This window comes from Geotrypetes seraphini, chromosome 5, assembly GCF_902459505.1.
Source record: "Geotrypetes seraphini chromosome 5, aGeoSer1.1, whole genome shotgun sequence".
NCBI lineage: Eukaryota > Metazoa > Chordata > Amphibia > Gymnophiona > Dermophiidae > Geotrypetes > Geotrypetes seraphini.
Genome location: NC_047088.1, coordinates 191,971,598 through 191,987,304, shown reverse-complemented (window position 1 = coordinate 191,987,304; position 15,707 = coordinate 191,971,598). Strand labels below are relative to the sequence as shown.

The 15,707-nt window shown below is 44.9% G+C and overlaps 1 protein-coding gene across 7 annotated transcripts in view; it reads right to left on the bottom strand.

The window, feature by feature from the left end:
• The window catches only part of CCDC141 (coiled-coil domain containing 141), a 225,859-nt gene that overhangs the window by 1,474 nt on the left and 208,678 nt on the right, over window positions 1-15,707 (bottom strand). The gene's annotated exons all lie outside the window — the stretch shown is intronic.

Genomic DNA, 15,707 nt, shown 5'->3' with positions numbered 1-15,707 from the left:
TTACACTAACTACAAATGGTGCTTGAAGATGCGATGATTGAGTGGTGAGACGGTAACGTCGGGGCATTAGTGTCCCTGTTATCATCTCTATGATTCTGAGTAGTGAAGCTACCAATATGTGTATACAATATTGAAATTGTCGATGTTGGAACCAGTATAGGAGTGATTACTTTATTATTTTTCACGATAAGTTTAGTGGCAACCTGTCCCACACCCACCCTTGAAGACTACCGGCAGGAGGGATGCCTATTCCATCCTGCCGGACCCCCTCCCCGCCGGGGAGGGGGTCCGGCATGCGTCGATGGCAGGAGTGATGCCCAGTCCCTCCTGCCGGAACCCCCCATCCCCTGGACCCCATCAGCCCCTCCTGGACCCCTCCAGCCTCCCCCCAGAACCCCACCTACTTTAAAATGTTGGCTGGCCAGAGGCATCCTGCCTGCATCCAGTCAGCTGGCCCACCTTTTCATGAATGGCAGGCCTGCCCCTTCCCGGTGTATTGTGGGATAAACCGTGGAGGGGCCTTAGGCCCTGATTGGCCCAAGCGCTTAAGGCCCCTTCTGTAGGAGGGGGCCTTAAGTACCTGGGCCGTCCGGAATCATAGGCTTCATTCGCAGTGCATTCATAGGCCTCATTCGCAGTTCCAGATACCTTAGGCCACTCTTATGTGCAGGGTGGGGGGGACGTCCAGGCAGGAGGGACTTGACATCCCTCCTGCCATCGATGTACTGGGGATGTGGGTCTGATAGGAAGGACTGGGAATACCTTCTGCCGGTGATGTGCAGGGGAAGGGGGGTTCCGGCAGTAGGGACTGGGCATCCCTTCTGCCGGTGATCTTCGGGTGGACGGGTGGCCACTAAACTTATTGTACCAGGGAGATCCCTTGCCGCAATAAGCTCAGCAGCCGTATCTGCTTACAATGTAGGCCAGCATTTTGCTGTCCTACATTTTACACGTCTACTGTGGGCCTAGGGAGGTGAGTTGGGCCACCTAGGCCCACCTAAGGCTTCTTCCGGGCCAAGGCACACCCATGACTAGCCTTACACAAGCTTAGGTGGGCCTACATGCCTCCCTAGGCTCCTCGAGGCGCCTACAATGTAGGCGGCCTGCCTCGGGAGGTGTTTGTTTTTTTAAGAAACTTGCTTCCCAATTGGCTGGTTAGACAGCAGTTGGCCACCTACAATTGAGATGCTGTTTATAGAATTTGGCCCATAGAGTTGATAGTTATTTTCTCATTGGGGAAACATTTTATTGATTCTCTTACAATTTATTATATTAAAAAGTTCTACTATACTATAATATAAATTACTATCATATGCTTACAATTTTTGTATTCAACTGTTATCATTATGCAAAAATAGACATATTTACCATTTTTAAAAATCATAACCTGAGATATAAAATTTTATTGCATTCTGTGCATTGCAGTTACTAAGCTTTGGTAAAATATGTCTGATGCTTCCGAGGAGCCTTTCTTAAAAGATGTTGACGTTGTCAACAACGCATGTGGTCTAAAAGTCTTCCTCTCATTTCCCTCCCTTCTCACCCAACAAAGAGCCCCAGTCTGATGAGACAACCCCACCCCTTTTTGGACCCCCCCACAATGTCTCCCTTAAGACCTCGCTTGACCTTCCTAGGGCCTACATTCAGTAGTCATTGGTGGTCCAAAGGTGGCAAGACTACTGCTAGGGGTCATGGGTACTGTTTTGAAATCTAGAGTCAGAAATGACTGGGGATTATTTCTGTCATGCCACCTCTGGACTACCAATGACTTCTAAATGTAGGTAGATCTAGGAAGTTTATGGGGTGTGGATAGGGACAGGGCTTAAGCATCTGGGCCTTCTGTATCTTTGGGAATGGGGGCTCTATGGAAATTGGTGGTATCATTGCTGGGAGATTGGGGATGCTGGATTAAGCATCTTGTTGATAGTGCCAGCCCCTTTAAGATTGCACATGGGAGCATCAAGCCATGTGACAATTGGCCCAGTGCTCCTGCAAGAAAAATAGTGACAGCTTTCAGCTGGCATTATTTTTCTTGCAATAATGCAATTTACATAATTCAGCTTAAATTGGATTACTTGATTTGTATAATAATGAGGAACATTTGTATGTTTTGCATCTCATTATTTTGTAGCTTGTGGTACCATAAACCAATGTATTAAATAAAATGATACATTATTTTGCAATTTAATGTATTATTCTCTTATTCCAGGACAAGCAGGCAGCATATTCTCACATGTGGGTGACGTCATCCATGGAGCCTTGACATTTTTAGCCTCACAAGCAGACTTGCTTGTAAAACTTTAAAAAAGTTTGTGACTGCCGCACCGCACATGCACGAGTACCCTCCCGCCTGATGCAGGGTGCGCGTCTCCTCAGTGTCTCCTCAGTTCTCAGTTTTCCACAGAGCTGAGAAGTTCTCTTTTAGATGCTCTGTGCTAGACTCAGTTCTACTTCGTGCCTTCTCTCACCACGGCGCGTGTATTTTTTTCTTACGGGTTTGCTGTATTTTTTGCACGTTTTTATTTCTTTATAAAAAATAAATTTATTAAGTTTCCTTTTTTCTTTCTGTCACGGTGGGGCCTAACCTGCGGCCTCAGCCTACGGGCTTCGATTTTGCTACAGCTATATTCCAGTCTATGTCCTCGCCGGTCACAGGCTTTAAGAAGTGTAGCCGCTGTCAGCGCGCAATATCCCTCACTGGTGTGTTCAGTGTTTAGGACCTGATCATCGTCCGGAGTCGTGCGCCCGCTATGCTACCCTTCAACCTCGAGCCATTAAACATCATCGAGTTCAAGTTCAAGTTCAAATGTACGGCGTCCCACAGGGTTCTATTCTTTCTCCCTTGCTATTCAACATCTTTATGTCCCCACTCCTCAGTGGCACAGTCTATTGATTTCACAATTTTCGCTTACGCCGATGATATTCAATTACTCCACTCCATTGATACCTCAAACACCTCAAAAATTTCAGAAATTTACAATAAACTCGACAAGATAAGCGACTGGCTTCACTCTAATAAACTCGCTCTCAACCTTGATAAATCATGTGGTCTACTCTTTCCTACCAAAAAAAAACGAAACAATAATAGGAAAGCTATTCATTAAATCCTACCCCGTAAAAATAGAAACAAAAATAAAACTATTTGGGGTAATTATAGATAAAGACTTAACATTTCATGACCAAATTTGTTCAGTGGTAAAAACTTGCTTCTACAAGCTTCGACTTATACGCTCCCTTACATCTATCCTAGACACGGAAGCAATTACGACCCTTATTCATGCGTTAGTTATCTCTCATCTTGACTACTGCAACTCTCTTTACAAAGGAATTACTCAAAAAGAATCGCGATGTCTTCAGCTAATTCAGAACACTGCAATAAAACTTATATACAAAGTAGGGAAATACGACCATGTCACACCTCTCCTGAAAGAAGCTCACTGGCTTCCCATCTCACATCGTATCACCAACAAAACCATCCTGTTAGTTTTTAAAATTCAACTTTCCCATCAACCTTCTTTTCTCGATAAGTTCCTTATTCCCCTGCGTCCTTCACGAACACTCAGATCAGCTGATCAGAACTTACTCTTCGTTCCTTCTATAAAGGAATTTTTCTATACTAGGAAAACAAACTTTTTAGTGGTAGCCCCAACCCTATGGAATGCTTTACCATCTCATCTCCGCCATGAAAAATCTATCGACAAATTTAAGACTAACCTAAAAACGTTTCTAATTCAAGACGCATTCAATCGCGCTTGAATTTCTCTTCTTAAACCTACCAACTGCTTTCAAGAAGCGATCCTACCCCTAATGTTTTATCCTCTCTCTGTCCATTTCCTTTCTATCCCTTTCCCCCCCCCCCTTTTTTATCTCTAATAATGTAACTTTTCCCCACTCCTCCCTTTCAATCATCACTTTCAAGTCCGTCTTGTCGATGTCTTTAATGTCCACCTCCCCTTCTCTCCATAGACATTTCTTTTAACTACTATTTTTTATCTCTATTTTAGTATTTTATTGTAAACCGGCTAGATACCGTATTTTCGCGGATATAACGCGCACCCGTGTAAAATGCGCACACGGGTATAGCGCGCAGAAATCACGATGATATGTACAAAAACTTTGGTATACCGCGCTCACGGGTATACCGCGCATGCTGCCCGACGCTCCTTTCGCCCGCCCTGACTTTCTGTGCGCTGTCCCGACTCTCCGTTTACCCCCCCTGACTTCCGTGCACTGTCCCCCCTTGAAGGTCTGTCCCCATCCTGAAAGCCTGATGCCCCCCCCCGACGTCCGATACATCCCTCCCCCCGAAGGACCGCCGACTCCCCAACAATATCGGGCCAGGAGGGAGCCCAAACCCTCCTGGCCACGGTGACCCCCTAACCCCACCCCGCACTACATTACGGGCAGGAGGGATCCCAGGCCCTCCTGCCCTCGATGCAAACCCCCCTCCCCCCAATGACCGCCCCCCCCCCAAGAACCTCCGACCGCCCCCCCAGCCGACCCGCGACCCCCCTGGCGACCCCCACGACCCCCCCACCCCGTACCTTTGGTAGTTGGGCCAGAAGGGAGCCCAAACCCTCCTGGCCACGGTGACCCCCTAACCCCACCCCGCACTACATTACGGGCAGGAGGGATCCCAGGCCCTCCTGCCCTCGACGCAAACCCCCCTCCCCCCCAACGACCGCCCCCCCCAAGAACCTCCGACCGCCCCCCCCATGGTCGGGTTGGGCCCATGTGCCTCAGGCCGCGCCCCCAGGTGGGACCTAAGGCTCCAGGGCCTATTCTGATTGGCCCACGCGCCTTAGGCCCCACCAGTAGGCGGAGCTTTAGGACGGATGGGCCAATCCGGCCTCATTCCTTCGTTGGCTGCCTGCCGGACAGGCGGGTTTGGCTCCCGTCTGTCCGGCCAACTACCAAAGGTACGGGGAAGGGGGGTGGGGGGGTCGGGGGGGTCGCCAGGGGGATCGCGGGTCGGCTGGGGGGCGGTCGGAGGTTCTTGGGGGGGGCGGGCGTTGGGGGGGAGGGGGGGTTGCGTCGAGGGCAGGAGGGCCTGGGATCCCTCCTGCCCGTAATGTAGTGCGGGGTGGGGTTAGGGGGTCGCCGTGGCCAGGAGGGTTTGGGCTCCCTTCTGGCCCGATATTGTCGGGAAGTCGGCGGTCCTTCGGGGTGGGGGTGCGAGTGGTCCTGCTGGGGGGGGGGGATGTATCGGACGTCGGGGAGTCGGCCGGGCAAGAGGGCTTGGGCTCCCTCTTGCTCCGATCGTGGATGCGGGTGCGGGTGGGAGCGCGTGCGAGCGGTCGTTCGGGGTGGGGGTGCGAGCGGTCTTGCTGGGGGGGTGAATCGGGCGTCGGGCGGGGTGGGAACTATGTTTTAAAACTTTTGTATACCGCGCTCAGGCATATAACGCGCGAGGGGTATGCGCGGTACGTATAACGCGCGCGTTATATCCGCGAAAATACGGTACTCGTTGATGGTCGGTATATTAAAAATCAATAAACTTGAAACTTGAAGATATTTGGCGGTATGGATAGGCCTTTACCTAAGGTCCTCACCGCAACTCCAACCCCGGTCTCGACCTTGACCCCCAAATCCAGTCAAGTCTCTTAGGGGTTCCCCCCTTCTACTTCAACCTCAACCATAATCAAACCTTCTTCATTTGGGAAGTCCTCGTCCTCGGGCAAATCTGCTAAGTTTTTCCTGAGAAGCCATTATCCTCACTGTCTCCCTCAGGTAAGGTAGCTAAGCAAACTCCTCCAGGCATGCCACCTCTAGAACCGGTGGTTCTGAAGCTGCCCAAGAAGCATGTCTCCAAATCGAGGCATCATTCTTCCTCATCTTCCTCGGAGACTATAGCCACACCAAATGTACCAGATCCACTGGTCTCGGTGCCAGTTTTGCAGGCTATGATCAAGATTATTTTGCATCAGGAGTTTGGTAACATGCTTGCCCAATTTACTCCTGCCTCGACTCTGCTTCCTGAAGTCCAGCCTGAGTACTCAGCAGTTTCAGAAGGAGTCAAGTCCTTGGCAGTGCCTCAAGCTCAACCTAGTCACTCTGTACAAGGAGTCGAGTCCTTAAGAGTGCCTCGAGCTGAATTTACACACTCTACCCAAGGAGCTGAGTCCTTGCGAGAGGCTCGAGATATCTCAACATAAGGAGATGAGTCCTTTCTGGTGTCTCGACGTCGATCTCTGACTTCCAGCCCTCCTTCCTCACATAAGGCATTGCCCTTTTTAAGGCATAGGGCAAGGACTCCATGACATTCATCTTCCAAGCTGGATCTGACTCAATCACAGGATCATGATTCGAGGCCCAGTTCTCCGCATCAGCTGTCGAGGTACCCGAGGCCCAGGTGGTCTTCTCGAGACAGTCTCGATTATCCAGTCATAGAGACTCTTCGAGGCCTCCAACACTTCAGTCAAGAAGACCTGCTGCAGAGCATTACCACTCTCACCACTCGAGTTCTTCTCCTGCGAGGTATTCTATCCATTCTCTCAGTGAGTCATCTTTACCTATGGATTCAGATCTCAGGTATCAGTACTTCAGAGAAGCTTCACCTTCATTTTCTGCTATGAGAGACGCCTCGAGGTCACCTTCTCCTTCACGAGGTTGTCCTTCTTCAGATCAGGTATCCTTTTCCAAGTTTCTCTGCCAAATGAGTAAGGATCTGAACATCACGTTGGAGTCTGACTCCAAATACTCCACGGAGTATTTTGAAGAAATGGGTATGCCTCATCCTCCTAGGGAGTCTTTAAAATTACCTATTAATTGACTTCTTTCAAACGAAATCTTGAGACACCATATTTTGTTCCCACTGTGCCAGAGAAGTTGGAATCTCGCTACAGGATGGTCCACTGCAAGGGCTTTGAAAAGTCTCAATTATCCCATCAGTCTCTTCTCGTGGAGTCCTCTTTAAAAAGAACCAATCCTACCAAACTTTATGCCACGGTTCCGCCTGGAAGAGAGGGCAGAACTATAGGCAAGTTTGGCCATCGCCTGTATCAAAATTCACTTATGGCAACCAGAGTTTTGAATTACAATTTTGTCTTCACTTCTTATCTCAAGCATTTGGACAACACCATGCCTGATTTTGCCAAATATATTCCACAGCATATATTCCAGAGCATTGGCTTCCAGAGTTTCAACAGCTGTGCAACACTCTGGCTCACTTTCGCACATATCTTGTTCAATCTTCATATGATGCATTTGCACTTTCCTCGAGGGTCACTGCATTCTCAGTGCGAATGCGACGGCTTGCCTGGATTCACACTGTAGACATGGACCCGAATCTTCAAGATCATCTGGCCAACATTCCTTGTCAAAGCAATGAATTGTTTGATGACTCTATCGAGGCAGCTACCAAACATTTGCTGAACATGAGAAATCGTTTGCTTCCATCATCAGGCCAAAGTCTAAGCCTTCTACTCTAAGGGCTCCAGGCCTAGTCCATGCTACCAGAGGCATTTTCCTCAGTGGTCAGCTCTTTATTCAAGGGCGCCCCCTAAAAAACAACAGCAGCAACAGCAAAGGCAGCAAAAACCTCAGACTCAAGGCCTCTCAGTCTTTTTGACCATCTAATACAGAGCATAACCTCAATCTTTCTGCTTCTGTCCTCTGCTCTTCCCATTGGGGGTCGTCTCCATCTTTTTTACCAATGTTGGGAACTCATTACTTCCGATCAATGATTGGCTTTGCTCTCTGGATCTCAAAGAGGCTTATACTCACATTCCCATTCATCCAGCCTCTCACAAGTTCCTCAGATTTTGGGTGGGAAATCATCATTTTCAGTACAGAGTGCTACCCTTTGGCCTGGCATCATCTTCCAGAGTCTTCACCAAGTGCCTAGTGGTGGTAGCAGCAGCTCTGCAAATCCCTTGGTCTTCAGGTTTTCCCATACCTGGACGATTGGCTCATCAAAGATTCAGCATCTCAGGAGGTTATTGTAGCGACCCAACGGACAACTTGATTCCTCCAAAACTTGGGGTTCAAAATCAACTTCCCAAAATCTCAGCTACAACCCTCTCAGACTCTACAATTCATCAGAGCTGTACTGGATACCGTGCAACTCAGAGCATTCCTTCCTCAACAACATCAGGATGCTCTCATTCAACTTTGTCACAAAGTATCATCTGTCACTTCACTTTCAGCAAGACACATGATGGTTCTCCTAGGTCACATGGCCTCTACAGTTCACATGACTCCTTTTGCCAGACTTCACCTCAGAATTCCTCAGTGGACCCTGGCATCTCAATGGGTGCAGGCTTTCTACTCGCTCTCTCAGCACATTACAGTGACTCCTTCATTGAGACAGCCTCTCCATTGGTGGGTGCTCTCTTCCAATCTCTCCAGAGGTTTGCTGTTTCAAACACCCCCTTAACAGAAGGTCCTCACAACGGATTTCTCGACCTATGCTTGGGGGGCTCATCTCGATGATCTCCGTACTTAAGGCCTTTGGTGCAGCACAGATCGTCAGTGTCACATAAATCTTTTGGAACTCAGAGTAATCTTCAATGCTCTCAAAGCTTTTCACATCTTCTTCATGATCAAGTAGTCCTCATTCGTACAGACAACCAAGTCACCATGTACTACGTCAACAAGCAGGGAGGCACCGGATCTCTCCCTCTCTGTTAGGAAGCTCAAAAGGTGTGGAACTGGACATTCCATCACAACACATTTCTGAAAGCGGTCTACATTCAAGGAGAGAAAAACTGTCTGGCAGTCAAATTGAGTCGTCTAATGCAACCTCACGAATATATACTCAATTTCTCGCCTCTCCATCACATTTTTTCTCAGTGGGAAACCCCTCAGATAGATCTCTTCATGTCTCCCCACAACAACAAACTGCCTCGATTCTGCTCCAGGATATATTCTCCTCACCATCTCGAAGCAGATGCTTTTCTTCTGGAATGGACGAATTAGTTTCTCTATACGTTCCCTCCATTCCCTCTCATTCTCAAGACACTTGTCAAACTCAAACGAGACCATGCCACCATGATTTTGATAGCTCCTCGGTGGCCCAGACAACCTTGGTTCTCCCTTCTACTTCAACTCAGCTGCAGGGAGCCATTCCCTCTACCAGTTTTTCCATCTCTGCTTACAAGGGTCTCTGCTTCATCCCAACCTGCAGTCTCTATACCTGACAGCTTGGTAGCTCTCAATCTAACTACCACTCTACAGTTTTCTCAATCTGTAAAGGACATTTTAGAGGTTTCCAGGAAACCTACCACTAGACACTGTTACAACCAGAAATGGACTAGATTTTCTGCTTGGTGTACCATTCATCTCAAAGAGCCTCCATCTACCTCTTTATCTTCAATTTTGGATTACCTCTTGCATTTATCTCAATCAGGCCTCAAATCCACATCCATTCGAGTCCATCTCAGTGCAATTGCTGCTTTTCATCAGCCTATCTAAGGGAAACCCCTCTCTGCTCATCCTGTGGTTTCCAGATTTATGAAAGGACTTTTCAATGTCAAACCACCTCCAGTGGTTTGGGATTTCAATGTTGTTCATGTTCAATTGATGAAGCCTCCTTTAGAACCAATGGCTTCGGCTCATCTCAAATATCGCACTTGGAAAGTAGTTTTTCTCATTGCTCTCATGTATGCTCGCAGAGTCAGTGAGCTACAAGCTTTAGTAGCAGACCCACCTTTCACAGTATACCATCATGACAAGGTGGTCCTCCATACTCATCCTAAATTCTTACCTAAAGTGGTTTCAGAATTTCATCTCAATCAATCCATTGTACTTCCAGTGTTTTTTCCAAAGCCTCATTCTCATCCTGGAGAAACAGCTCTTCATACTCTGGACTGTAAGCGTGCTTTGGCTTTCTACTTGCAAAGGATAAGCTGCACAGATTTGCTCCTCAACCTTTTGTCTCCTTTGATCCAAACAAGTTGGGACATCCAATTTCCAAGCGCACCATCTCCAACTGGTTGGCTGCTAGCATCTCTTTCTGCTATGCTCAGGACTGCATCTACAGAGTTGAGTCACAGCCCATAAAGTCAGAACCATAGCAGCATCAGTAGCTTTCCTTAGATCTATTCCTATTGAGGAAATCTGCAAAGCTGCTATTTGGTCCTCGGTTTACACATTCACCTTTCATTATTGTCTGGATTCTTTTTCCAGACCGGATGGCCATTTTGGCCAGGCAGTTTTAAAAAATTTATTCTCATAAATTGCCAACACTCCCACCATCCCATTATGCTTAGCTTGGAGGTCACCCACATGTGAGAATATGCTGCCTGCTTGTCCTGGGATAAAGCACATTTACTTACCATAACAGGTGTTATCCAGGGACAGCAGGCAGATATTCTCACAACCCACCCACCTCCCCTGGTTGGCTTCTTAGCTAGCTATCTGAACTGAGGAGACGTGCGCCCTGCTTCGGGCGGGAGAGAACTTGCGCATGCGCAGTGCGGCAGTTGCAAACTTTCTAAAAGTTTTACAAGCAAGTCTGCTTGCGAGGCTGTCCGCGTCTGGGTTTCATGGATGATGTCACCCACATGTGAGAATATCTGCCTGCTGTCTCTGGATAACCTGTTACGGTAAGTAACTATGCTTTATTGCACATTAGTAGCCACCCCTTTAATGGTAGTCATAATTTTTCAATAATTGAGTGTAAAAAGACACAGATTAAAAGGAAATGACATCACTACCATATAGCTATAATGTGCTGAAAATATTTAAACCTTTTTTGAAGGTTGATTGGAGACAATGGAGATATAGAGATTAGGAAACACTTAAGTCATGAGTGATGTATTTTAAAAGAGATTTTTTTATTGTATTGGATAGACTGCATCAACTCTAGTTTCTTAGATATGGTTGAATTTATTAACCCTCCCTTTTACAAAACCGTAGTGCAGTTCTTTAGCACCTGCCACGGCAGTAACACCTCTGATGCTCATAGAATTCCTATGAGCATTGGAGCTATTGCCGCTGCGGCCAGCGCTATAAAATGTGCTACGATTCTGTAAAAAGGGGGGGGGGAATAATTTTTTTTACTGCTATTTAAAAGATCTCTTCTGCAAAATTGGAATGTCATAACAAGCTTACTTTTTTGGATGATAAATTATGGGGCTCACAATCGAAAGAGAAAAACGTCCAAAAACTGGCCTAAGTCAGCACTTGGATGAACATTTACCAAATACGTCCAAGTGCCGATAATAAAACTGGGTTTTGGACGTATTTTTAAACGACCTGGGCCTACATAGTGCCACTGAATTACCAAAGCTAAACGGAGCATTTCAGGAGGAGTGTCGAGGGTGGGAGTTGGGCGGGACGTGGGCTGGCTTAGACTTAGTCGTACAGCATGTATAAGGATCGACAGAACTTGGATGTTGTGACTTAGACTATGTAAAACATGGTCTAAATCACAAAAACCCACCTAAAGTCACCAGATAAACACTGCAATCACATAAAACAGACCCCCACACACTTACCCAGTGATCACCAACCCCCCCCCCCATAAAAATATTATTCACACCTTTAAAATTCAGCCTCCAGACCATCATCACCTGGCCGCCTCGCATAGGAAAGCCTAGTCGTCCAGCACAGAGGCAGCTTAAGTTGTCTTGAGGGTAGGTTAGGGACTCATAGAGAGGAGGACCCATACCCATAAGCCCTTGTAATCACTGCATTGATATTGAAACACCCCAATAACCATTTTTACTGGCATATAAGTGGCTCCTGCAGCCATAAGGGCTATTAGGGTGGTAGATAAGTGGGTCTAGGGGATTCTGGAGGTGGTTTGGGAGGCTTACCGTGACCTATAAGGGAGCTGTAGTGAGGAGAAGACATGGCACCCTTTTTGTGAAGTTCATAGCAGTACCCCACTATTTAGGTGGCATGTCCGGATGTTCAGTCTATCACTTTGCAGACCCCTCCCATGTTCAACAGGGCTTTTTCTAGGCATTTTTGACTTGGACGAAAAGTTGGACGGAAATGTGGTATAAAGATGGCCGATTTAGCGGCTTGAACGATCAAATCGGCAGGACGTATAATTAGACGATTTTTGAAACAAAAAAATTTTGGATGTATTTTTCGAAAATATGTCTTAGGCTGTTTTTTACTTTGGATGACTTGCGAGTTGGACGCAAACGGACTTAGACATCCCTTTTGATTATGCCCCATTTAAATTACCCATTTTTTTTGTGTGTGTATAATGACCTTTGTTTCACAACTATTTGTCTGTTTACTTTCCTATAATGCACACTGGCCTTTAGGATAGTAGAGCCAAACATGTCACCAGTCTACTAGAACCCTCATCTCTTAATATTCTATTGCACTCCCTTGTGACTTTGCAAATTGATTATTGCAACTCCCTATATCAAGGAATAACTCAAAAAGAACTAAGAAGGTTCAAATTATCCAAAACACAGCAGTTAAATGAATCCATAACACAGCTACAGACCATCCAAAATACAGCCCTTAGATTGATCTATTCTCTTGGAAAATTTGACCATATCACCAATGCCTTCCTAGACTCACACTGGCTACCAATACGAGCCCAAATTCAATTCAAATTCTACTGTTTATTATTTAAGGCAATAAATGGAATTGCGCCCACCTACCTGAACAATCGCCTAAACCGAAACTTCACACTCAGACTAAGGAGAACACAGATCCCATTCTCCTACCCACCACTCAAGGGCATTCAACGCAAGAAGATGTATGATGACCTCCTATCAATGCAGGCGGCGAAGCTAGACCCCCTCGATCTCTATTCTATTTTGACCTTAAATCTTTTCGAAAAGAAATCAAAACTCTGTTATTCAAAGAAACTATCTTGTCCGCTTATCCCCCTTCTCCCTAACATTCCCCTCCCTGCTTACCCCACCATATAACCAACCCTAATCTCCTCCCTCCCTACAAGTTTCCTCAAATGTTCCCCTTCCCTAAATTCACCCTCTTAGCCTCCACTATGTATCTAAACCTATCTCTTATTCTAGCATCTATGTATCTTTCCTTAAAATTTGTAACTTCCTGGAAATGTCCAGCCTACTTCAATTTAATCCGCTTAGAACTGCAAGGTACAGGCGGAATAGAAGTCTCTAATGTAATGTAAAAAAGTTTGACCATGTTACCCACTCCTAATGAAATCTCACTGGCTACCAATCACACATAGAATCAGACAAAATCCTACTGCTCACCTTCAAGGCTATACTAAAAAACGCTCATAGATTTATAGACAGACTTCTCATCCCACACTGTCCAACTAGAACAGTCCGATCCAGTAACCAACACCTTCTAATTATTCCTTCCCTATGCCATCTATTTTACGATACCACAAGAAAGAAGATTTTCTCTGTTACAGCACCTACATTGTGGAATTCTTTACCCTCACATCTCCGAAAAGAAACACCTATAGATTAATTTACAGTAAATTTAAAGACCTTGCTATTTAAGAGCACTTATGATAAGTAATCTCCAGGGGGATATGCTCTTTCTTCTTTCTAATCTCCAGACTTTAGAAAGAAGAAAGAGCATATCCCCTTCCTAAAGTATTGACCTTTATTGTCTTTCTCTCCTATCGCTAATTGTATTTCTCCCCCTATCCCCTTTGTTTCAATGTCATTTAAGTCTATCATTGATCAATTATGTTCCTCCTTGATTTTATCTGCTCATGATTTTGTACACCACTTAGACAACTTTTTAAGTGATATATCAGATTTTAAATAAATAAAAATAAAACTTGGAACTTGCATGAACATTGGGCAAAAGAAAGATTGGCCTCCAAGTGAATATAGTGAGGTTGGAGGTCAAAATGTAATCAGTGAACCTTTAGTAACATGAGATAGAATCTTACCTCCATCACTACATATAAAGCTAGGCCTGATGAAACAATTTTGAATGCGTGCAGCGAATATGTTACCTGGACTTACCATGGAAAAACTGAAGGCAGGAATTTTTGATGGTCCTCAGATCAGACAATTTATAAATGACCTACATTTCATAGCATCAATGAATGAAACTGAATAATGTGCATGGTCTTCATTTGTTCTTGTTGTGAAAAACTTTTTTGGCAACAAGAAGGCAGACAACTACACACAATTACTAGAGGATATGCTTTTTCATTTCAACAGGCTTGGCTGTAACATGAGTGTTAAAGTCCATTATCTGCACAGTCACTTAGATTGCTTTCCAGAGAACCTTGATGACTTAGCGATGAGCAAATTGAAAGACTTCACCAAGACATAAAAGCAATGGAAGCCAGATACCAAGAAAGATGGGATGCACACATGATGGCAGACTGGTGTTGAAATCTTACACGGGGTTGACCTGGCAGATTACATTACATTACATTAGAGATTTCTATTCCTCCATTACCTTGCGGTTCAAGGCGGATTGCAAAAGATATATAAATCCCACTCTTGGTAGTCTTACAAAAGGAGCTTCTTGTATGTTGAATGACTTGAAAGTTTGTATCATACACTTATGCTTTTTGTATGAAATAAGTAAATTTTCATGTTTTACATTTTTCTTTTAATTTTTAACATCTTTCCTTCATGCTTAAAAGATATTAATTAAACACTACATTAAAATATCCTGATTTTTTAATGGGCGAGCAGAGTGAAGAGTTGTATATGGCACATGTTCCATATCTCAAAAACTAGAGCTGATAGGAGAAAACCGGTGTCATTTTTGGAGTCAGCAGGTCAAAAATACCCATAAACAGATCTAACTTTTGAGGCACCAAAGTGAGTGTTGGCCAGTGTTATATTGTTAGTTGTATATTAATAGAGTAAGATATAGTTCCACATCTAAGTGTGGGTCTTAATTGCTTTTCACCTAATATTGCATATTTTTATTTTCACAAAATTATAGCACGCTGCATTGATTTAGATTAAATCCAAATTGTGTTGTTATGAAGCTGGGAGAATGTAAATACTCTTAAGTACTCATATTGTGCATATGTACTTTTGCATTGTGAATATAAAAGTAAAAATAAACAATAAAAACAGGCAAGTAGATACTCCAATTAAGAATCATCAAAGGTGTAAAAAGGTTGAAGAACACTGCCATAGATAATGATGAGCTTCCTACAGAATTTCTTCAGTTACTTCTGTACGCTCCTTCATGGGAGACCATTCTTTCACATACTATTGCACTGAGAAAGATTGACTCTCTTTGACACCCTACTGACAGTTTCCTGACTTCCTGCTGAGAATACTGATCTTACTCAGTCTCCATAATCTACATTTTGACTCTAGGGAATCTTAATCATTGTTCTCTGCTAAGCATCCTCACATTGACAGCACCTCTGAGAACTAGTGGAGAGATCCACCATGGGTGTAGAACCCAAGGTGGGATTGCCCCTTTTTTATTACACAATATAACACTGCGGTAAACAGAAAGTGTTTTTTGCATGGTTTAGAGTCTATTCAGCATGACATGACTCTTCTGTTTCTCATCAGGCTAACTCCATCAAAAGTGGAGAATGAGTTATGATGGCTTGTCTATCCCAACCATCACAACAACTCTGCTTTTTACATTACCAGGACTCTGATGGAGTGATCCAATTTTGGTGTAGAGACTGATAGTTGGATCACATCTCCCTTTTTTTCCATTTACCAGAAAGCTCCACTATTGCTGTAGAGCCTTATGAGTGGATCAACTTTTTTACCTTGACTGTCTGTTTGGATCCACATTCTCCGCTTAAGTTCAAAGTTGGAGAATATTATATAAGACTGATTGTGTCCCCTCAG